The sequence below is a fragment of the Equus caballus genome, chromosome 31 (genome assembly GCF_041296265.1).
Source record: "Equus caballus isolate H_3958 breed thoroughbred chromosome 31, TB-T2T, whole genome shotgun sequence".
NCBI lineage: Eukaryota > Metazoa > Chordata > Mammalia > Perissodactyla > Equidae > Equus > Equus caballus.
Genome location: NC_091714.1, coordinates 16,405,035 through 16,427,278, shown reverse-complemented (window position 1 = coordinate 16,427,278; position 22,244 = coordinate 16,405,035). Strand labels below are relative to the sequence as shown.

General features: G+C 44.0%; 1 long non-coding RNA gene across 2 annotated transcripts; it reads right to left on the bottom strand.

The window, feature by feature from the left end:
* Positions 1-490: 490 nt before the first annotated feature.
* Positions 491-8,554, bottom strand: LOC111771400 (uncharacterized). Of its 2 annotated transcripts, XR_011434354.1 has the most exons (4): positions 8,405-8,535; positions 8,018-8,146; positions 7,700-7,842; positions 491-2,284 (listed from the first exon to the last, which is right to left on the bottom strand). It is a non-coding gene; the product is annotated as an uncharacterized lncRNA (long non-coding RNA). The 2 variants fall into 2 exon arrangements; XR_002805216.2 differs by lacking the exon at positions 7,700-7,842 and having other exon boundaries at positions 8,405-8,554.
* Positions 8,555-22,244: the final 13,690 nt, after the last annotated feature.

Here is a 22,244-nt window from a genome sequence, read left to right as displayed (position 1 = left end):
ATTTTATTCCTGGATCCTCAACACCTAGAGCCATGCCTGCCTGGTTCACAGTAGATGCTCAATAAACATTTGCCAAAAGAAACAGTGAAGGAAAACGAGGCTGCTTGTCATTCACTGTGTCCACATTCTTATTCACGCTGCTCTTTCTACCTGGAATGTGTGAGGTGTCACTTTGCACCAGACCCTGCGAAAGAACCCAGTGCCAGGCCACCTCAGTCATCAATGGTCAGTTCATGGACCAAATGTCATACCTCCTGAGCCTCCCTGATCACTTCGTCTGAAAGTGGGTCCAGTCTGAACACGGACTTACTCTCCTCTATACTCCGATAGCAATGTCTTCATGTCCCTTTTGTGATATTTATTGCATCCTATCTGTCGCGTGGATGTTTGCGCGTGTATTCTAGCTGCCTGATCAAACCAGACTCTCCTAGGGGCAAAGACCTCTCCTTGTATGTGTAACAGCTCTGAGCACGTACCTCAACACATAGTATTTGTGTAAGTAGGGTAGTATTTATAAATATATCAGGAGAGTATGACTACATATTCAATTAAATATACAAATAGAAAAATAAATATAAATGAAAGACAATAGGATGAGTATAAAAGCATAAGTAACACAGGGAAGAGAAAAATGGAAAGAAAAACCAAGAGAAGCATAGACTTATGATCCTTTCAAAGGATACACACCCTTCTTTGGGTTCAACTCTTTCCTTGAGAAAATGACCTGGGGAATATGATTGGTTAATTTAAGATGACCTCAATGTCAATTTGCTTATTCAAAGTAAAGGGCCGGGCTGTGGAAGCTGGGAAAGCTGAGATAAGGACAGATAGCTATCAGTCTTCCGTGTGAGGAGGCTGCTTTGCAAATGCCCACAGTTGTCAGCACTTTTCCCGGCTGGCCCTGCTGACTTTTTTCTGATGGACCCGTGCACCACCAGAAAGTTCACTGACCCTCGGCAAGAAGAGGTCGTAGGTTCATTTCCCAGCGTCACCAGGGATCACTCCAGACTGTGCACTGACCCAGCTCAGGGCCCAGTGGTCAGCAATGTCAGCCAGCAGGAGCAGAGCAGGGGAACGGTCACTGAATAATCCATAACTTTATTGCAGAGCACTGCAGGGTGCCTCTGGGGTGAAAAGGTCAGAAGCGGGAGGCAGGGGTGGAGGTGGAGGAGGTCTCTCAGCACTTAGGGGACAGCAATATCTTTTCCTGGTTTTCCCGGTGATGGGGCAATGGGACAAGTCCACAGAGAGCAGGCTGCAGCCTGGGTTTGAAGGCAGACCAGGATAGCCCAGGCCAGCCCGGCCCACTAGGCCCTTCACAGAGAGGTGTGGCAGTTATAACAGCTGTGCTGGCAGCTGGTCAGCAGCAGTTCTGGCTTTGTTTCCTGCTGGCCCAATGCCAGCACCCTCTGTGTTCACCTCAAGCTTGTTGGCACCCGTCTCCTATCCGCCTCTACCCTCACTACCTCCTTCGAGAGGCAGTATGGCATAGGCACTAAGTATGGCATCTATAAAAATTCAAGTCCTCGTGGAAAGCCAGATACCCCCGCACCCCAGTGTTCCCATCTATAAAATGGGTCAGATAACGCTTATGTCCTCTAAGCCTCAAATGAAGTACTTATGAGGAATTGCCTCGTAGACTATAGTGCTTATGATTCTGATGTCAGCTTTCTTCAATCTCCCGGTTTATTCACTCCTTGCCATCCTCGTCTTTCCTAATCTGTCCTTTTACAAATCTATTCTAATGCGATCAAATTATATTTGTAAAAATGCAATTAAACCAAACAGAAAGGCGCCAAATTGCTCTATGCTTACGTGTATAAACCAAAGCCAAAATTTCATTTTTGTTCAATATTCCAGGATATTACAGATATTGTGCTTTAGAATATAAAAATATTGGTTAAAATTGATTGAAATGAGGTTGCACTAATTTTATGTCAAATCCCCTTTGGCAGGAAATGGAGCCTGGTCAGTGGGTCTGAGTGCCAACGGTGACTTTTACAAAAGCAGAGTCCCGGGTTGCCTTTGTGGTGTGAAATCCAAGCGCTGGCAGGAACCGTTCTGGACCAGTTTCATACCTCCTTCTCGAAAACGTCTCTCTCTCTAGCCAACACACGACACCTAAAATGTCACCATCACTTAGATAAGGCAAGAGTTTCAGGCCAAAAGGAGAAACTCACGGGCACGAATGAATGCTAGCTCCTTTCCAACTAAGAAAAACAGCTTTCTAGAGAAGGACACAGATGATGAACAAATGTTTGTGCATCTGACACGGAAGAAGAACCTGTTAAAAAATATTTGTGAAAGGAAAAAAAAAAAAAAAGAAAGGAAGCAATTAGACACTGCTTTTGTCCTCTAAGTTTATAAAGTTCTAAGGGGGTAGATAAATGCTGTTGCGCTAGCTCCAGAATTAGAGTTCTGTCTAGTGTGGGCATCCTTGGATGGGTACCCAGAAGGAGTACCTTACCTAACCAGCCAAGGAGACTACAGGGGGTCCTGGACGCCTGAGGGGAGGTGGGGGAGGTTTGGAATTAGTCCAAAGGAGGAAAAAGCACTCCCTAGTCAGGTGGACTGTGCTTAATGCTATCCTTGTCAATGGCTGAATTTGGTCTGGTCATACAAGATTAATGAGAAGGAGAAGATGCGATCTAGGATTCATTGCATCCCATTCTAATCAGAACAGCTACTATTTATGGATTACTCACTCTGTGCCAAGTGCTGCTCTAAGCACTTTCATTTAAGCCTTTACAGCAACTTTATGAGGATGGACTGTCCCCATTTCACAGATGCAGAAACTGGAGCCTAGAGTCATTAAATTAACTGTCACAGGGCTGCCAGCCAGTAGGTGACAGAACCAGGATTTGAACCCAGGCACTCAGACTCCAGAGTCCACTCTCAGCCAGATGCCTGACTACCGTGCAAGGTACTTTACACAAGGCCAGTGGCAGTTTTCTCCTCTGGGACACTGACACCGCCAGAACTACATCCTTCTCATCTCTACCCTCACCTGCCAGCTCCCCGGGGCACAGCCTAGCTCCATCTCATTTCTCTTTTATTCTCCTAAAGGCCAAATATGTTTTTAAGAGTGCCCACAGCAAGGAGCTAGGTGGAGGCTGGAGTCTCCATCTTCCATCTACCCTGAAATGGGGGCCAGGCCTTAAAGCCACTGGTGGGAAGGGCCCACAGGACCCAGCAGTCCTGTGGCCAGAGCTGGGCCCCCCAACCCATCCAGGAAGGAAGGCGATGTGAGGACTTGAAGTACCATGGGTTTCCAACAGCTGTTTCTCTTCAGACACACACACATACACACGTGTACACGCACACGCGTGCATGCATACACACACACGTACATGCATACACACACACCAGGGAGCAGAGAGACTTGCATGCTTCTTGGTCTCCCCAGTGATCACATGGGTAAGTTACTGATTCTGCTTCCATGACTGAATTGCTCATCTCTGCGTCATTTTACGTTGCTCTCTTCCCTCTCCACTGGAAAGGTGGGCTCCCCTCCGGCATCCTACCCGGGTCCATTGACCCTGTGCAGAATGAGTCTTCTTCTCAGTTTCGAGAAGTTTCAGAGTTTGCAAAGAAGAGGTCAGGCTCCTGTGTTCCTAGAGGGCCTCCAGTGAACAGAGTCTGTGAATTTGAGAGCTGGGGGTACATTGTCCTAACCCAACAGCATTGTAATTACCGAAATCTCCAAAGTATGAGCTCCAGGAGAATGGGGCAATTCCTTGTCCATTTTTATTTCTCCAGATCCTAGAATGAGGCGTCGCATATGGGAAGGACAGAGGAATGGAATGTGAGCTCAAACACCACCCTGCCTTCACGGGGCTCACACTCACTCAGGGAGAACGAGACACGTGCATTTCTAACTAGACGTGGAGAAGCTTCGGATGAGGACAGGGGTCGGAGGAGGAGGAAATGACGTCTGGTTGGGCAGATTCAGAAAGACTCTGGCGCTGGAGATGTGCTTTGAAGGACAAGCAGGATTTCAGTGGGCAGAAGAATAGGCGTGAACAAGGCATGCTCCAGGAAAGCATGGGAACATTCAGGAAACAGGAGGTGGTTTCCTTTGGCTAGAGCACGAGGTGCATAGAAAAGAGCAGTAGGAGCCAGAGGGAGGGCAGGGTTTGGGCCAGGCTGGGAGGACATGGCGCCTCCAGCAGTGAGGAGCTGGTTGGGAAGCAGGGAGGCCAAGGTGAAGGGAGCTGGCTGGCTTCCGTGTTGCCCCACCTCCGTTTCCCATCTGGTTCCGAGAATCAGTTGTTCTGTGTTAAGTGGATGGAGGGACTTTCCAGGCCTCCTATCTGTCCTTGCAACTAGACTGAGTGGAGCCTGCAACAATGGCTTTCTATTTAGGACCAGAAATCAGGCCTTGGAACGGCATTCTCCAAGGAGGAGGAAGAGAGTGGATTGTTATCTATTTGTGGAAAGACTCTATGGCGAGTGTTACCAATCTGATTCTATCGAACTCCAGTAGGCTGCTTTCTTTTATTAATAACATAATCCTTTGGTCAAAAAGCATATACTCAACTCCCCAAATCTGAATTTTTCAACTGGACTCCCAAGTGGGGAATGCTGAGGTGTAGGAATAATTGGCAAGCCTGCAGAGGTTTCTAGAAATAAGGCAAATGAGTAAAAAGTCTTCTCCATGTAAAATATTAAAATGTTACAAATAAGGCAAAAGTCCCCTTTGACCAACCCCTGCTCCAGCCTGGCTCCTCCATCCGTCCTCTCTCATCCCTTCTACCGAGTTAGCCATTATTATCATTCTACTGTAGAGATTTCCAGAAACTTTTCCTATGTATTTGCATACTTAGAAAATTTATACTCATGCTTTGTTTATATACCTAAATGTGTTGCTTATGTGGTTTGGAAATTAGTTTTTGAAAAGCCTGAAAACAGAAAATGAACAGAACACTGAGTGCATGCTGCAGTGGACATATGAAGCTTTTCATACTCTATAAATAAAAGTATTTGCCCACTTAATCTCGGATTTTCCTTCCATGCACAGGAAGATGTGGAAGGACAAAGTTGGTTCTGTATTTCCCTTCTGGGATTTTTTACCCCTTTCTGGAAATCTCTGCTAGACTCCCAACCCCACACAATCGTTAGCACATCAAATAGGTATAAGCAGAGGGAGAAACCCAAGATGGCCAGGGCTGTCATCCATCTGCTCATAGAGAAGTGGTTCACCCTCTCTCAACCAACTACTGGAGGGCTGAAGGTGAGGGTCCCCCAACACCTGCACCCACGTTTTCAATAAGAAAAACCTGTCTCAGCTCACAGGCACGGGAGTTCGTCTCCACAGCTTGCTTAGGTCTCTAGTTTGATGGTGATATTGGGCAAGTTCTCTTGCTGTCTTTTAACTCAAAATTCTCTTCTCACACCAGGAGACACAGGGTTCAAAAGCCTTACAGATAGAGGCTCCCATCAAGAAAGACAAACAGACTGGTTAGATAACTCCTAGACTGGAAACGTTTAGGTGAATTATTAATAAATTTAAAATAAGGAAAACTCCTCCCTTGGATGATAAAGCGCATCTCTTGAGCACTCTCAAGTTCTTTTGTACTTCCTGTGACTCCTAAAAGTCTTAGTTCCCATAGCATAAAACTTAGAAAGTCAGAATGCATTTTCATGTCACCTGTCGCCGAAGATCAGCTCTCGCTCTGGATGCGTTAACTGCTGATTCTTATTCTGCCTTCCAACAGTGACACAGCTCATTTAACCTGTGAGAATTTCATGAGAGGGCAGGCTAAGGGCACGTCATCCCCCGCTGCAACTTGTCTTCCTCTTTATTCCCACGTGGTCCATGTTGGTTATTGTCAGATATTACAAAAATTTCTCCTGCTTTCATTGTAAAGGCAAATGACAAATTGCTTTGGGGTCAGGTTTTATGAAGATGATAAAATCCTCTAATGGGTTTCAGGTGCTTCTCTACCATCAGTCACGAGGCCATCTGGAGGTCACTGCACGGATATTACCATAGCTCAGTGATATTGATGCAACAGGTGTGCCTGATGTTTTTCTTCTATCATCTCTTTTAAAGGATTTCCATTGAAATCTGGGGGTCTTAGATGCTGAGATTTGCTATACGAAGGGAAAATGATTTTACCTTCCACCCTTTCTCAGAGATTCTATTTCTGATGTGACTTTATAATCCTCTAGAGCAATTTTCCCAGCTGTCTCTCTTGTCCTTGAAGTGATGCATCTCTGCTTAGCACCAAGCACGGTTCCTCATCAGTACATGGACCATGTCTGATGACGGTGTTCCAATGGCTGGCCAAAGGCAGCATTGGCTCTGGATGTCAGAAGGTCCTTTGACTCCTACAGCTGCCCTCTTGCATGGGAGTGAGTGGTGAGACAGCGCTGCGGATTCTGGAATCTGAGGTCCAATCTGATGCAGCAGCATCAGGAAAATCCATTTTAAAAGAGAGAGGATTATGCTATTCTGAAATAACACTTTCTGTTATGCCAGTCTTGTAAATGACAATATTTCCACTATACTCCACTGTAACTTTTGCTTAATTTTAAAGCTTCACATTAAACCGTTCAAGATTTATGTTAAAATAGTTATCTCCAGCGTACTCTAAACTGGATGAGTGAAGGCAATGGGCTTGGTGTTTCCTTTATCACGCCTCAGAGTGACAAGCACACCCAGTGGGTGCCTCTGGAGCATCTCAGAAGGCATACATGGTAGAACTCTGTGTAAATAACAGCATTTGCCCACTTAAACCAATACTGTCATTCTCAGAAAGCCAAGGAGGGGCAGCGTGGCAGTGCCTCATAGAACATCATCTTCACCCTTGGTCTACACAGCTCCTTCCCGGGCAGAACACCACTCTTGTCCTCCGCCCCAGCCTCCCACCCATCCCACCTCATGTCTGGCTGAGTAGAAGAATGAGCCCCCTGTTCTCAGCAGCTTACCCCAAGTGGCTGCCTGACAGCCGCTCTCCAGCAGCTACAGCCAGCGATGACAAGGATTATGGCCTCTCCACGCACCCCCCAGAGGCTGGCAGGCCCCAGGCCACACCCCATCAGAAGCTGGGTCTAGACCAAGCCCAACCAAAGGGTCTCCGTATAACGTCACTTCTCCGTCTGGTGTGGTTTCCTCTTCTGAAGAAAAGGCCTTTCAGGGAGTTCAGCCTGCCTTGAAAGTGCAGCTTCCCTTCTACCAGGAGGTTATTACATGCCATTATGTTACACATCGCTTCACAGCACATCCATCACCAGCATTACGGAATCAGAGTCACATAGAACTGCACTCAAATCTGAGCCCCCCAGCACCTTCTCGCTGGGTGGCCCTGGGAATTCCCAACCTTTCTGGTCCTCCATTTCTTTATCAGTAAATTGGAGGTGAGGGCAACCACGATGTGACATTTCTTTCATAAGCTTCTCTGTTGTACTAAATGAAATAATCCAGGCAAACACTTAGCAATACGTAGCAATACAGAAATATCTGAATAAACAGTGGTTGTTATTAAATTTTCTTTTCCACCTCCCATGTTCTTTCATACACTCTATAGTACATAGTATATATTTTTGTCCTTTTTAAAAAGTATTAAACAGTGCTAGACAGTGGGGTGTTGGAGCACATGTCAGTCATCCAGATACTAAATAGACCTTGGTTTCATAGTGGATTAATTGTCTGTGTTCCATTTATGGAGAAAGCAGTAAACTAAAAGAAACTAACCCATCAGAGACACAGGCAATTTTTCAAAGTGACTTCTATGATGAGCCCTGAGCATCGGTTCAGTCTGCCCTCGGGACGATCTTCCTCAGCGTTACACAGTAAGAATGAATATTCAGACAGGCAACCATGAGCTACCACAATACCTGGATCAGTGAGAAAAAGACCCAATTATCTTAAGATGGCATTTTAAGGCACTGGTATGTCTAAAGGTTTTCTATACGGTGTATTGCAAAGGAACAGAAGTTCTGGTGACCCAAAATTTCAGTAAGCCATAATATCCCATTTCCCAAGGTTTTATTTAATCCAGACTTTACTAACCTGAGTGGGTAAAGAACATTTGTGGATTGGAAGATTTCTGGCTCATGTGGTTGAACTAGCGTACATCACATTTCTTTTTTCTGTCCTCCTCTGAGACTATGTCATTAGTCGTTATCAATGGCTTAGGCCCTGGAGTAGAACACAGAAAATGCATAATCCCCAGATAATATGCTCCATGCAAAGCATTTTTTCATGCTATAACGTTAACCCTGAACAGACTCTTCTGAGGCAAATATTAATACACAGAAATTACTAATTCCTTTCTATTACTGGAGAAATGAAGGATAGTAAGTAGTTGAAAGGAAGCTTGAAATTCACAATAAGAGCTACCCCTTTCTGACTAACATCCACGTTCAGGTCTGCGGATCCCCCATCACCTCTCCTTACCACCTTGCCTTTGAAGACTCGTGAAGAGCTGCCGTTCTGACTTCCCCTTAACCTGAACGTTACTGATTGAAGGGAGAATGACCATTTCAGAGAGGGTGTGCTCCATCTCCCGGGTGGAAACACAGTAGCCCATTCACTGCGCTGATCTCTGACTCATAATGCAGCTGCTTAGATTTATGACCAGTTGATGGATTTAAGGGCTGTTGGCTCTTTTGTTGAAATTCATATTAGTAAAGAAGGGGGCTCTATAAAAACTTACTGTTGCATGGAGGGAATGCATGAAACATCACAGTGCAAGCATTATGATGTCTTCACAACTAAAGTAGGGAAAACACGCTTTCTTTCACCAAGTTCTGCAGTCTTAAAAGCAGGTAGGCTTTGAAGGAATTTACCCATAAAATTTGCAGGACAAACTAAACTCCAGCAATTATATATAAATTCCTGTTTTTGTCTTACCCACCACCACTACCAAGAAGTTACTGCTACTGCCGAGACATACATTCTTGTTTTTTTTAAAGATCAGACACAGACACCCCGAGGTGGAATTCTGGGAGGTTCTTCTCTGGTCCAAGTTCTTAATTTATGCCTACACGCAGCAAATATCAGTCTCCAACTACTTAGGAGAAATCAAAACTTGCTTATGCAATACAGTAGCATAAAACTCTAAAAGAACATCCAAACTTGTAAGGCAGATGACCCAATCCTCTTTCTGCAGAAAATTTTCTCTGGCATTAGGAGCTAGCCAGGCTTTCAATGTACAATAGAGGCTGTGAGATGTCAGGCAAAGGGCATTCACATTTGTTGCATATCTGCTATGTTGTAGGCACAATGTCTATCTTATTTTAGTTATCAATGCAATGATGCTTCAAGGTATGAATTTACTCTATTGTATGCATGAAGAAACTAAGACCGATAGAGGTTAAGTAACAAAGTCGTCAGGGTCACCTTAAGAAATTGTGGTAGGCAGAATTCTGAAAATGGCTCCTAAAATTCCATGCCCTGATTCCGAGAACCTGTGAATATAATGAGATACCACTCGCCTGATTATGTTATATCCTGTGGCTCAGTTGACATTAAAATAAGGAGATTATCCACAGATTTGATTTAGTCACATAAATCCTTAAGGGCCAATTGCTTTCTCTGCCCATTACCGGAAGAAGAAGATGGAGAGATTCAAAGCAGGAAAACGCCTGATGTACCACTGCTGGCTCAAAGATGGAGGATGGAGCCGGCCACAAGCAAGGACTAAAGAGATGCCTCTAGAAGCTGAGGATGACCCTTGGCTGACAGCCAGCAAGGAAACCAGGACCTCAGTCCTACAACCACAAGAAACAGAATTCTGCCAACCATCTGAATGAGCTTGAAGTGGATTCTTTCCCAGAACCTCAGATGAGAGCACAGCTGGCCAACACCTTGCGTGTGAGGCCCTCAGTGGAGAACCCAGTTGAGTGATGCTGATTTCTGACCTAAGGAAATTGTGAGATAATAAATGAGTATTGTTTTAATCTGCTAAATGCATGGACATTTGTTATGCTGCAATAGAAAACCAATACAGCTGCTAAGTGGAGGAGCTGAGATTCAAACTCAGATCCATTTGGCTTCAACCAAGCGGATAAGACAACTTCCAGTCTAATCACAAAACTGGCTTCAATTGGTTAACGTGGAATAAAGAACTAACTCATTTCCATAACAGTTTGGAAAAATCAGCTCTCGGCTTAGTATTGATCTTCTTCCCTGTGCCTGACTTCATCCTCAGGAGTATCCACATTTCTGCTGACGAACCTCTAGCCATCAATATCATTATTCATATTGTGTTATTACCTTCATTGTATCATGCTTCCCGATTTTTTAAAGTGCTTTCCCATTTATTATCTAATTTTCTCTTCACAACTACACTGCAAAGCAGACAGGGTAGGAATCATCCTTGTCATTTTCTGGATGAAAAAGCTGAGGAGCAGGGGAGTTAACTAGTTTCCCTAATCACCCCGTCAGTCAGCAGGAGAGCCGGGAACCAATTCTAGCTCTCCTCCCACTGCAATCAGTTTCCTAGAGATTAAGAAACCAAAATGTAGAGCAATCGGGTGACGAGCCCGAGGTCACAAATCTACTGGCCCCACAAATCCTGGTCCCCACAGCACTGACCTGGAATTCCTTCTACCTCGGTCGTCTGACCCCAATTGCTCTGCCTCCTGCAGTCAATGACTCAGATCAAGCACCCACTGCCTCCATCCAAGCGACACCCTTCTGACTTGGGTCCCCTCCTCACTCAAGCCCCTCCAACCACACAGACCTTCTTCCCAGTGGCTACCCCCTCAGGCCTCAGGGCCTTTGTACCGGCTGCAAATGTTCTCTCTCCTGGCACCTTCCCTTTTGCCATGTTAACTCCTTACTCATTCTTCTGATTCTGGCTCAAAGGACGGTTTTAGCGACAACTCCCCTGAACCTCTAGGGTAGGTTAATTTCTCTGTGTACATCTTCATAACATCCTTTAACTTCCACGGTCGGCGATTTATACTGATTTCGGTGTTACGTCACTGAGGTCTGCTTCCTCCATCACACAGCGGTTCCATACAGACTGGAACAGGATCACTTTTACCCACCTGTGCCTCTTATGACTTTTAAGGTTGTTCTCACATCAACTGCAAAATGTTTTTTAAAATGTTTGGTGGGGCCGGCCCCGTGGCCGAGTGGTTAAGTTTGCGCTCTCCGCTGCAGGCAGCCCAGTGTTTCATTGGCTCGAATCCTGGGTGCAGACATGGCACCGCTCATTGAGCCATGCTGAGGCAGCGTTCCACATGCCACAACTAGAAGGACCCACAACTGAGAATATACAACTATGTACCGGGGGGCTTTGGGGAGAAAAAGCAAAAAAAAATAAAATCGTTAAAATGTTTGGTAATAAGAATAAACGGATCTAGAACTGGGTTTTCATATTACATATTTAATAAGTTAAAATATGAACTTTCAAACGTAGCTCCGTGTAGTTCAATCAATCCTGTAAGCCAAATAGAAAATTTTTGAAAAATTTAAATCCCATGAAATCAAAAAAAAAAGGAAAATTCGTTTTGAATGGGGTACATTGATACTGGAAAATATGAAGACCTTAATTTTTTTATTTTTTTAAAGATTGGCACCCGTGCTAACAACTGTTGCCAACCTTTTTTTTTCTTTTTTCTGCTTTTTTTCTCCCCAAATCCCCCCAGTACATAGTTGTGGGTCCTTCTAGTTGTGGCATGTGGCATCAGGCCTCCGCGTGGCCTGATGAGTGGTGCCATGTCCGTGCCCAGGATTCGAACCAGCGAAACCCCAGGCCACTGAAGCAGAGCGCAAGAACTCAACCACTTGGCCACGGGGCCAGCCCGAAGACCTGAAATTTAAACAGAGTTTAATAGAGGAAGAAGCAGATTTAGCAGGCTCATAATACACATTCTTGGAAGAACAGTGTGACAATATTGCAGCAAAGCTGAATTAAACAGCAAGCGGAGAAAGATTAAGTTTCTATTTTATCTCTGGGAGCTTCTTGAAAAGTGAGAATTGAAGATGACATCAATCTAACCCCAAGATACTTCTTCAAGTTAGCGTGGTCAAACTTTCTGATTTGCGAAAATATTATGGTGAACTGAGTTTTTGCCTCATTTGTAATTTATAATAAAACATCTCAAACTCATTTTCTTCTCCAAATTCTTTTATTATTAAAGGTGGGAATTATTTTATTCATCACCTTTAGCAATCAGACTCTGTTAATACAGAAAGTATCTTGGATAAACTTTATCCTGGATAAAATTCATGCTTGCTCAATGAATACAACCTAAATATTTAGAATCACATTTTGCATCAGCTGAGGACTGGGGAGATGTGTTTCACCTGTGTTTATCACTTTCTTCAGAACAGAAATAAAACCGAACTTCCGCAACACAATCACATTTGTATATATATTTCTGCCTCTTTGTACAGACCCACTCTTCCAGATTTTTCTTTTCTTGTCTTTCTTTCTTTCTTTTTTTTGTGTGAGGAAGATTGGCCCTGAGCTAACTTCTGTGCCAATCTTCCTCTATTTTGTGTGAGATGCTGCCACAGCATGGCCTGATGAGCGGTGCGTAAGTCCACACCCTGGATCTGAACCCGAGAACCCCGGGCCACCTAAGTGGAGCACATGAACTTAACCACTCAGCCACGGGGCCAGCCCCTTTCTTTTTTCTTTTAATTTCTAATTTCCCTTCCCCCAATAAAACTCAAATTTATTTACATTATCAAAATTCTTATTCCATTAGCGTTTTCCTTCCAGCTTAATTTAGCAAAACTTTATTACATAACATCAACATATTATGTATGCATTCTGAGATGTTCCCCTTTTCTCTGGAGTTCTGTGATAGAGCAAATTAATCCAGAAGCCAAAGAAACATCCTGCCTTTTTCTAAATTTATCTTAAAAAAATCATTCTTTTGAAAATTCATTTCTTCATTTTTAAAATTTCCTTTGACTTATTCACCATAGCTGGACAATTGACTTTGTATAGTCAAAGCTCACCTACCAAACATCAAGACAGAAATACGGTAGAGGGTGGAAATCCCACACACTGCACGGACTCCACTGCCTGGGTAGATGGAGTTATTTGTAATGTGATTAACTCCGGGCACACTCAGTCTACTGGTTTCAAAGTAACTTTTTCTGTAATTACAGAAGGACTTTGTTTACCGAGAACCCAATTTCATGATCACTTTCCAGCAACCAAATACTTTCCTGAGAGTTGACTCCCACATTCCTAGCAAGATGTTTTGAGCTCCTATTTCTTCAGGAAATATATCCTTTCACCTAAGAACAGAAGGGGTCTTTTAAAACAATTCAGCAAGTAAAAAAAAAAAAAAAAGCTATTCATCAAAAGAAGACAACCTTGATGTGAGCTAATTAAATTAACAAACCTTTCCTGTAATCTTACAATTAAAAATATAATACATAGGGGCCCGCCTGGTGGCGCAGCGGTTAAGTTCACATGTTCCGCTTCTTGGAAGCCCAGGGTTTGCCGGTTTGGATCCCGGGTGCCGACGTGGCACAGCTTGTCAAAAAGCCATGCTGTGGTAGGCGTCCCACGTATAAGTGGAGGAAGACAGGCACGGATGTTAGCTCAGGGCCAGTCTTCCTCAGCAAAAAGGGGAGGATTGGCAGTTGTTAGCTCAGGGCTAATCTTCCTCAAAAAAAAAAAAAAATATATATATATATTTAATACATAGGGGCGGGCCCGGTGGAGCAGCAGTTAAGTTCACTCATTCTCCTTCAGCAGCCCAGGTTTCTCCAGTTTGGATCCCGGGTGTGGACGTATACACTGCTTGTCAAGCCATACAATGTCAGGAGTCCCACATATAAAGTAGAGGAAGAGGGGAACAGATGTTAGCTCACGGCTAATCTTCCTTAAAAGAAAAAATGTGTATATATATATATATATATATATAATATATAAAGATGAAATAACCATATACCTCCTAGGAACACTACCATCTATTTCTTCTTTCCAGTCCTCTTATTAGGCTTTAGTTCAAGTCCTCAGCACGAAACTCCCAGAATGGGATACGTCCACCTTCCGGCTCCCACACACTCTGCACACTACTGCCACCAGCCCCATCTCAGTAGGACACTGTCTGCTTGGCTAACAACACATAGACGGCCCTAAATGGTTAAAAGTAAAACTAAGCTGTGTGGCCAGGAAGGACTTTGAGAGGTAACCCAGAGAGTCCGCAAAGACTCAAAGACTTTTCTTTTTCTTTGCTGAGGAAGATTAGCCCTGAGCTAACATCTATGCCAATCCTCCTCTACTTTATATGTGGGTCGCTGCCACAGCATGGCTGACGAGTGGTGTAGGTCCTCCCCCGGGATCAGAACCTGCGTACTGGGCCTGCGAAGCAGAGCGTGTCAAACTGAACCACTACACCATGGACCAGTCCGTCAAAGACTTTTGAGTAATGGAGAGACTTGCCAATCGCCTGTAACCTGCGCACTCTCTCTCTCCATGCTAACCCCCGGCCACTGCTCTTCCCAAGCCATGAGGTGTATCGCCGCCATCCCAACCCCATCATTACTAAGGTCCTGTCCAGAATGGAAGCTGTTTCCTGGAAAGTCACTTGGAGCTGGGGCCGGTAGCTCTGTAGAGCTCTTACTGGAGAAGAGCCAAATTAAATGTCAGCATTGTCCAGACTTGCACAGGAGTTGAGCAGAAAAAATGTAGCTAGAGTTTAGGATTATAGTTGAGGAGGTCTCTCTACTTACACACTCAACTCCGAAAAATTCCAATCTCGATTGGGAATTGATATTTGAATTATATTCTGTCTTATCTCTGATGCAAAGAAATAATCAACCCATTGCGGGTTATCATGGAAGCTGGACCAATTAGATACCTACAATGATCACCAACTTATCCTAAATCAGGAAGATGAGAGAAGGAGAGCTTGGCAGGCCTGGGACAAAGATATTTCCCTTTAAAGAATGTGTTGGACGTGAATCTTCATAAAATCAATTAGCCTTGTTTCACAAATTTCTTAGTAAGAAAGGCTCAAACCCTTGACTAGGATATCTCATACTATTTACAGTTTATTGTTTACATATTTACTTACATTCATTGCTTTAAAAAACTGTATATGGTTCATCCTATAATGTGGATACTTAAGTTTTCAATTAATTTCTTGTTTGACGACTACGCATTATTATGTTTCAAAGAATCCCTCAGATGGTTAAAGAAAGATGCTTGAACGAGGGGGGACCCTGCTTGCAATTTGGTTCTCAGAGTACACAGACAAGGTAGGGAACACGTGCTCTTCAAGAACTAGGAGCCACTGAAGTTTGCTAAAGGGGTGCCTGGGGTGCATGTAAGTGGTGTACACCAGCTCTCTGCTGTTCTTCAAGGCTCCCTGGGTTAGAATCAAGTTTGAATTCCTTAGCCCAACATTCAAGGCCTGTTAATCTAGCCCCTATCTGACTACCTTGCTTTCCATCATCGTTGTTGTTGTTATTATCATTATTTCACCCAAACTTTCAGTTAACCACATCTACCAACGAGTAGCCTCCCACATCATATCACACACTGTGAATTTCTGTTTTGTTGCTTTTCTGCGTTTCTTGAGGAGATGTGCTCTTCTTCCGAGAAGTTCTAGTTCCACTTCTTGTATTCGGTTTTCCTAAACATCCCAGGGGCGAGCTCCTCACTCAGAATGTCCAAACTGTGCACTGCCTGGATCCTCTTCCCCCAAATTGCAACAAGGACCAAAATGCTTTTCCAGGTATGCACTCAAAGGGTGATTTTATTTTAGTAGATTTTTTCATTGTCTTTATTTATTTATTTTTGACAAGTAAAATGATGTACATTTATTTGTTCATTTGACAGGCATTCTTTGAGGGGGTCGGCCCCGTGGCCCAGTGGTTAAGTTTGGGCACTCTGCATCGGCAGCCCAGGGTTTCTCGGGTTCGAATCCTGGGCGCAGACATGGCACCGCTCATCAGGCCATGCTAGGCAGCGTCCCACATGCCACAACTGGAAGGACCCACAACTAAAAATGCACAACTATGTACCGAGGGGCTTTGGGGAGAAAAAGGAAAAATAAAATCTTTAAAAACAAACAAACAAAAAAACAGCTATTCTTTGAGAACATGCCATATATGAGTCATTCATGTTCAAGGACCATATAGTGGATTTAACTCGACAGAAGAAGCGCCTCTCCTCGTGGAGCTTACATTCTAGATGGAGGAACCTCACAGTGTGATTACCGACAATGATGGATTAAGACAGATGAGACATATTCAGTTTCATAATGGTCAGACTTGCATGTGCATGATTTTTCGTTTTATAAAAAACCTCCGCAAACAAAATCGATAAAATTGAAGCTGGCTACTCAAACAACAAAATGATTCCTTGATGGGTTCTTTAAAGTCACAGCCTCTCTACGAAAGTATTTTGTAATAGACAGCTAACTACTTGGCAGGAGTAGAGGCGAGAAAGAAGCTTAAACAGAAGAGGCCATTCTCCACTTAGCAGTGTAACTTTCTGGAGTCTGATGCTCTTCGGCTTCTTTCAGTGAGTGAGACACTGCTGTAAATCTATGGCTGCTGCGTCTGAAGTGCAAAACCAGGAAATCACAGACGGACAGAATTTTTCAGAACTGAAAAGAAACTTAAGACTGTCTAGTGCAACCGTTCAAACAATTTCCCAAATAACTCTTGTCAAGAAAATAAAATAAAAATGCCAATTTCTTCACAGATGACTAATACGTGGAGCAGCTTTTATAACTGACTTCTGCTGTGAGAAGAGATAGACCCAGTGATGGGAGGAACGGTCTGCACAGCGGCTTCCAGCGCGCCCCTGGGCTACAGCCAGTCACCCGGGGAGGCAGAGGATGGCTTTTTCTCAGCAGATCTGTTAGATCCCTTAGAAGAGCTGTAAGTGTGAGGGGAAGGGAGAAAGACGGTCCTCACCAGCCCAGGAAATGGAGGAGGTGCTCAGGCAGTACGGGTGTTTTCCGGTCAGGATTGCAAACGGATTTTTTAGAGGTGGGGATGTAACATTTGTATGGGAAAGGTCCTACACTCACTTCTTGGGCTTGGCGTAGGAATGGTGCAGGTAGAAAGACGCCATCTAGTAGAGCCAAAGTACCCTCGCGGGCCGATCGCTTGGAAGGGCAGTCCTGGATGCGATGGCTTGCCTACCTAAAGAGTAGCTACATTATTTCATTCATGCATAAATGCAAGAATGCATCCTTAATTCATCCAATATTTGATGAGCCCCATGTAGGTGTCAGAACCATGTGTTTTGGAACTTTTCCTTCCAGAGTTTTCGCTTGGAATAAGGTATTTTTTTATTCTTCAAGAAACACAGCTGGGCACCATTTAAAATGGAAATGGAAAAAAGGACTGGCATTCTGTTGAATATTTCAAGTCTCTAAATTTGCCAGCAGCTTCTAAGAGTCGTTATTGAGTCCTCAGTGATGGCCCTAGAGGATTATTTCTAGAATGATGTTGTGTCTGAAAGAGCACTGCCAATTCACAGTCTCAAAGAACTTTTTTTGGCATTAATGAATATGGATAATTATGGGGTGATCACTTTGCTCTCTATAATTATCCAGCTCCCTTTTTATCCCTCGCTACATCATGTGCTTTCAGATCTTCAATGTAAAATTCCTTTCCTCACGGGTAGTAGGGTGAAATCTGAAGATGTATAGAAGAAAGGACTAGATAATCAATGAACTCCATTTGAAGGTAGCAACATACAAGGGCTTCTATGGGCTAAAAATCTTTTCCCTCCAAATTTGGGTTAGCTCATGAGCTGACCGAGCTTCCCACATGCTCTTCTTCCAACCGTTACACTCCACGTGGCAAATAAGGTCCAAGCATCTTCCCTGGTTGAGTGGGAGGAAGGATGGGATCCAGGAATCCTGTGACCAGCAACACCATAGGTGGCGCCATTCACTGGTCCTTTGCTCTGCCCCTGCCCAACATCCCAGAGTCTCTGTGTTTCTGGTGGCCTTTGGTGAACCATCTTTGCATGGCAAAACCTTAATCTTACTATTTTTCATGTCTTCCTTTAAAAAAAAAAGAGAGAGAGAAGGGGGAGAAAATTCACATCTTGGTCTTCATCATGACACTTGTAAAACTGAAATTGACCCATCATGGCAGCAATAATTTTTCGCAATACCCAACTCCCTAGAGAGAACATGGATGGACATGCTGAGGCAGTTCGACAGGATCTACGTTTATCGATGCACAAATAAAAGGTACCTCAAATGCACAACTCCTTATTCCCTTGTCTCTCCAAATTTCTGCTCTGCTCTGCTCCTTACTCATTATAAAACCTCGGCTGCATTACCTAAACTCTCTAAGCCTGAGTTTCCTGATAAGCCTAAACACACCAAATGATCTCGTTCTAGCACTGTTAAAATGACCCCCAAGACAAAAAGATAAGAAGAGTCTCTGAAAAGTGGTTTGCTTGTCAGTGAAACCAAAACATTTTCTCTTTCTCTGTCCTGGACCCTCCTTAACACCTTCCAACCTGCAGTGAAGGATCGAGCAGGAACAGCTCATTGTAGGACATTTTTCCCCTTCCTATCTCATCCCCATTCCAGTGGTGCACTGGGAAATGTTTAAAAACCAACTAGGGAGAGGGAGAGGAGGAAGACCTTGATTTGTTGCATTTGCCTATTTCCGCGGTGTATTCCTGCCATGGCTGATTTCAAGCTACCAACTTGACATCACCTGGCTCACTAAATTCCTGAAATTTTAACAATCGGCTCTTGCAAACTAGTACAAATCAACTCCAACATGCCACTGCTTCTTACCATTCACAAAACTTTTTTTTTTTTTTTTTTTGCTGAGGAAGACTGGCCCTAAGCTAACATCCGTGCCCATCTTCCTCTACTTTATATGTGGGACACCTGCCACAGCATGGCTTGACAAGTGGTGCCATGTCCGCACCCGGGATCCAAACCAGCAAACCCCGGGCTGCTGAAGGGAAACGTGCAAACTCAACCATTGCGTCACTGGCCCGGTCCCCATAAGACATAGTTTTAACAGTCTCTATTCAGTCTACTGTGGGCTCTTTCAAACTTCAGATTCATCATCCCTAATTCAAGACTGTAGGGGTTTTTTCGTGGGGGATTTTTTAGAAAGGCAAAACAGTACATATACCATATATTTTGCAATAGTCCTGCTGGCGTCTGGGGCAGCACCCCAAAATCAAACCCCTTAATATTCCTGCAGTTATGTGAATAGAAATTCACAGTAAATGGGATTTAAAAAGAAAAAACGAAGACTCCCAAGAGTCTTCAACCATTGCAGGCGGGGTTTCACTGTGAAATGAGTTCCGGTCAGGGCGGACTTGGGTACAAACGATTTAAGGAAAAACTTCCCGTATGCAGGGTTGTTGGATTGTCGAATTGAGCAAAAATGGCTGTAAACTATAGTTGTGTCAAGTATCTTCTTATCTCGGCACATGTGTGCCTTTCATGAACCACTGTTCAGAAGTCACAGAAGGCGTATGACTACTGGTCATGAAGTCATAGAAGAAGGTGACCACAATGGAGAGAGGAAGATGGCAGAGGAATGTAGGATCTCACAGTGTGCTGACAAACGTCCATGGTTTAAGGATGGGTTAAGAGGATAGGTTTGGGGTCACAGACCTGATTCCAAATGCTTGCACTGCTCCTTCCTACTTATAAAACCTTGGCCACAGGACCTGAGCTGTCTAAACCTTAGTGTCCTTATTTGTAAAATGGAGAACATACACCTAGTTGTGAGGATCAGACAAGCTCATGCATGCAGAATACTTCATGTCAAGCTGGGACACGGTCGGTGTTCCAAAACCAGTAGCGATCCTTATCGTGCCTCCTAACTTGTAAGGATTTGTTGTACACCATCAAGATCGGCAAAGAGAAGAGAGACTGGAGAATGAACGAGAGAACATGCTTGAGGCCTCTGTCACCAGTTGATTGTTGACATTTTTAATTAATTTTTCATGGGCAAGAATAGACTTACTTTTTCCCCATTCATTTTATTATTTCAATTATAGCATTCATGGCCTTGAATTCTTAGAGGAGGAGAAAAGTATTTTCTACCAATCCTCTCCCATGCAGTTGACTGTGTCTTTAAGAAAAGAGGAAGAGGAGGAGGGTCAAGGAGGAGAGGGAGGAGGGAGGAGTGATCCCGTCTTTTATCGTTGTCTGGAAATTTATCCAAACGCAATTGGGAACGAAAGGGAAGGAGCAAAGTGGAGTCCAGAGGAAGAACTTGGCTTGAGGGAATGTGTGTTTGGCCAAAACAGTGTTTAAGAAAATTTCGGTCCATACCCCTTAAGTATGCACCACATGCTCACAGCTCTGAGCTACTGAAGCAGTGTTTTTAGCGCCCTGGCTTTCTGCTGTGGTTAATGTCCGGCCTGCCCCACGGTCTCCTTTCGGATTCTTGGTTCTTCCATCACTGGTGGAGCCAATTCCTTGCCTTAAAGTCTTTCTTCTATAAATACTTTAACTGATTTCTGTTTCCCTTTTTTGACCTTGACTGATATTAGTATTAGGAAGACCTCTCACCAAAAGATTTTTGCTGATACTGGATGTACCATTAGAAAGTCATTCCACTGGATTCTTCTCCTTAAAGGGGGAGAGTAGCATACCCTAACCTGGAATGCTACATAATAGCTTTTTCACAACTCCTATGCGGTCCTCTCATCCGCCCATCCATCCACCCACTCATCGAACATTTTATATCTATTCCGAGTTAGGAGGCGAGCTAAGAGCCAGGCACACATAGATACACTAGAGACACGGTGGGTCAGCCCAGGGGATTGCAAGATTACTCTAAGGATCTGAAGGGCAGAGTGCATTTACTAGGGAATCAAGAATGACAGTGTGTGTGTTAGATGTCTAGTGACGCTCTCGGCACTCATTATCAACAAAAGAGACTTCACATTCCTGTTTCTATTTCCCACCGCCCACTTCATGAATAAACTAAGGTGAAGTGATGTGGCTGGAAAGGAAATATAATAACCATTCCATAGATAAAGAAACAAAGTTCAGAAGTGTTATCTGCCTAGGGGTGAGCAGCCAGTAAGTGGCAGAGTCTGCAACTGGTGGTCAGATCATACTACTTCACTCTAAGTCATCTGTGCTAAGAAATGGGGGACTCGGTGGGGTCAGGGTGTGGAGGAGCAGAGAAAGCATTTTGCAAGGAATCAGGAAACCCTAGTTGTCCCCTCTTCCTCTCCAAGTTGTCCTTAATCCCATCTATCAGACACACATACTCATCAGTTAGCTTCTCTGAACCTTTGGTCTTTTGAGGCTAGTACCTATCTCACAGGATTGATGGAGCCTATAAATGGGGTACTGGCTTACAGACGTGCTGTCCAGGTGTGAGGTGCTTCTGCTCACTTCTACTGCAAGTAACAACATAGAGAAATGGGGTGACAGGCACAGGGGAGCGCCCATATGAGCTCCAGGTCCCGGCCTCAGTTTCCTGTGTGTGAAAGGAAAGTGGCATCTGTCCTGTTGACCTCACAAAGTTATTGCAAGACCCACTGAGACATTGCCTTGAAGATGGCAAATCTCTGTTTTAGTCCCGTTGCAAACCTTCTGTGGTCAATGTATTCCGAGCGTAACCCAGGCTCCTAGCTTTAGCTAATACAAATCGGTTGTGGAGACAAAATAAACCGTAAAACAGAACATAAACTGCACGTTGTAGGGAGAGAACCACCACACTGTGTAGCCCTACCTTAGTTTGCCCAAAATAAGGTTTTTAGCCCCAAATCTTATTTTGTTTCAAATGTGTATTATAATTTCCATAACCATGTATGTGCATGATGGCAGATCAAATGGAGAAATCCACAAGAATAGCTAACTTTTATCCGGGCTTTATTGTGTGCTGGGCAGGCTCCTAAGCTTTCCTGCTCATTATCTTATCTAAATCACACACAGCAACTTCATGCCGGAGGCGCTATCATCATTATCCCCATTTTACAGATGAGGACACCGAAGCACAGAGAAGTTAAATAATTCCCTCAAGCCCACACAGCTAATAACTGGTCAAGCTGAAAGTCTGTAGACAAGTAATGTCAGACCGCACTCTGAAAAATTACAGAAACTAATGGAGTCACTCGGCAAACACGACGTGTCTGCCTTGGAAGGGAGATAAGTGTTAAGAAATCACTTTGCTTGCCTTTGACGTTCACCCGAAGCACCTTTGACTGAAGTCATAGTTTCACTACAGAGTCGGTGCCTTTAAAGAGCTATCTGGCAGTGACAAAGGTTAGTCTTCTTTGCCTCCTTTTTCGCTTTTACTTTCTCGAAGCAAAGGTTCTTCGGTACACGAACTGCGGTGA